Source organism: Puntigrus tetrazona, chromosome 12 (assembly GCF_018831695.1).
Source record: "Puntigrus tetrazona isolate hp1 chromosome 12, ASM1883169v1, whole genome shotgun sequence".
Taxonomy (NCBI): Eukaryota; Metazoa; Chordata; class Actinopteri; order Cypriniformes; family Cyprinidae; genus Puntigrus; species Puntigrus tetrazona.
Window position 1 is genome coordinate 15,624,568 of NC_056710.1, and position 2,567 is coordinate 15,627,134.

Sequence of the window (2,567 nt, forward strand, 5' to 3'; positions counted from 1 at the left end):
ATAGTGTTTTCTTCTGTTTGAGGCTTTTCACACTTCTCTATAATTTGCTCATCAATGATGCATGAGTATATTTCACATGGCTTGCATTATTGTTCAGATCAAGATAAAAGAAAGTACAGAGTCTCCCATAATTATATAAGAAACAAAAATATTGGACAGATCTTGTACAATCCTGTATATTTAGTGCTATTACACATACACACACACACACACACACACACACACACACACAAATGAATGCTTTCCATCAACTTGCATTATTATTAATGATAATTTCATTTCATGATCTCCAGCCTGTTTTTTAGAACTGAGCGCTGATGCTAATATGGCCTTATTCATATGATACACATTCATGAATCTAAAACACATTTCATTTCTGTGCATTTATGATGCACTCTCACATCATAAGACAAGAACTTATCTTACGCTCTTCCATTGGAGATAAAGATATCTATTAGTATAAATAATGATCCTACCTTTTTATATGATGTTAAGGTCTAAACAATACAAACTTTCTTAAAAGTTATAGACATTCAGCAGTTCAAAATATGTCTTTAACCTTTTAAGTAAAAATCAGTTGTTCATCTTAGACGATGTTTGCTTGGAAGTCGGCTTTCATCTCACTTATCATCTCCACCATCTTTTTGCTCTGTTGGAGTAAAGATAAAAAAATGCATCAGATTTTCACAAAGTGAATAAAAAACTGTAACAAGTCTTATTGTAGCTCTGTGCGTGCCTTGTAATAATTTTGCATCACTTTTATATCCGTAGTAGGATGTAAGAACCACAAACACAGCGCTAAAAATCCAGCAGCAACAGCAGCAAGACCCGGTGAACACGTTCTGAAGACTCGAGTCATGAACACCTGTGTGTGTGAGAGAGAGAGACAGAGAGAGAGAGAGAGAGAGAGAGAGGCAGAACAAGAGTATGATGAATGAAATTAGTTTGATTGGTTATTGACCTGAATGTTGTGTAATTTTATTGTCAAAGTGGCACTGTATATCTAATCCAAGCTAACTCAAAGTTTATTAATGTGCATGCATCTGTTGTTTTTGTATTGCAGGCTAAATGGGACAAAATGTCAACTAACCATTTTGTCATTTGGCCTGTATTATAGGAAGCAATAGATGTGCTGCACGATAATAAACTTTGGTTAACAAATACAGTGCCACTCTTGAACAACAAATACATAACATTCAGTCAATAAATCAATCAACTAATTTCATTCACTATGCTGTTCTGTCTCTCTCTCTTCTCTCTCTCTCTACTCTCTGCTATATATATACTGTCTCTCTCTCTCTCACACCTAGTATTCATGACTCAGTCTTCAGGCGTGTTCACCGATCTTACTGCTGTTGCTGGCTGTTTAATGAATTTAACCCTCTATACTGTGTAAAAGATAAAACACTGCAGCGACACAAGCATAATAAGACTGATGCAGTTTTGTCTGTTTGAAATCTGATGCATTTTATCTTTTTCTCAATGAAGAATGGCGAAGTGATAAGGAAGATGAGCATTCCAACTGGCTGTTCTAGATGAACAACTGATTTTGCCAAGGTTAAAGGCGAGCTTTGCTGAATATTGCCAACTTTAAAGAAAGTTTGCTGTGTGTTGAACGCTTTATATCATGTAAGATGGTGAATCACATCTCCAATGGAAGCAGGTAAGTCTCTTGTCAGGGAGAAGTATTATGAAATGAAATATGTTTAGATTCATGAATGTGTATCATGAATGAGCCGCTGTGTTCATCATTTTCGATTCTAAAAAACAGGAGTCAAGATCATGAAATAAATTGTCATTATCAATAATGCAAAGTTGATGAAACATTCGACGATAATAATGTGTGTGTGTGTGTGATATTATTATAGTAATATGTACTAATACTAAACTGTCCCAATATTTGTTCTTACTAATTATGGGAGAACTCCTGTATTCTCTTTTTATCTTGATCTGTTTAATAATACTGAAGCGACAATCTGCTCATGCATCATTGACCGAGCAGTACTATGAAAACCTCAAACGAAGAAAACACCGTAGGTGGCGATCAAGCCTGACACTAACTGCGCAACGAACCACCATGATGCTATGAGGCAATATATTTTAAGTGCTCCTGGCTCTTGTGTCTGAACTTCTGGTGGAAACATCGTCACTTAGAATAGAAATGAATCTGCCGCTCAAATGCATTACCGAATAAGCGCACAGACCACAAACCTTTGGTATTTTAAATGTGCAGCATTCAAATCAAACCGAAGTAATGCGCCAAATATTGTGATTTGCAAATAATTACCTTTTGTCGGCAACGACCATTTATAATTGGCATGGTAACTAAGTGCTTCATGCCGAAAGACCGGCGGAAGTAATCCCAATTTTGTTCGGCTTGGTGGTATGATCCCAAGTTGGTGAAAAAAATTGTCAACGCTCTCGAGGCAACAGACCACAAGCTGTTCACATTTATGGCACAGTCTCGGCCACACCCACTGTTTGATGACCAAAATCAGTGCTTTTTGCTACATTTCAATACTCACAATGTAAATAAATAATAAATTAACTGATTGATTATATCTTTA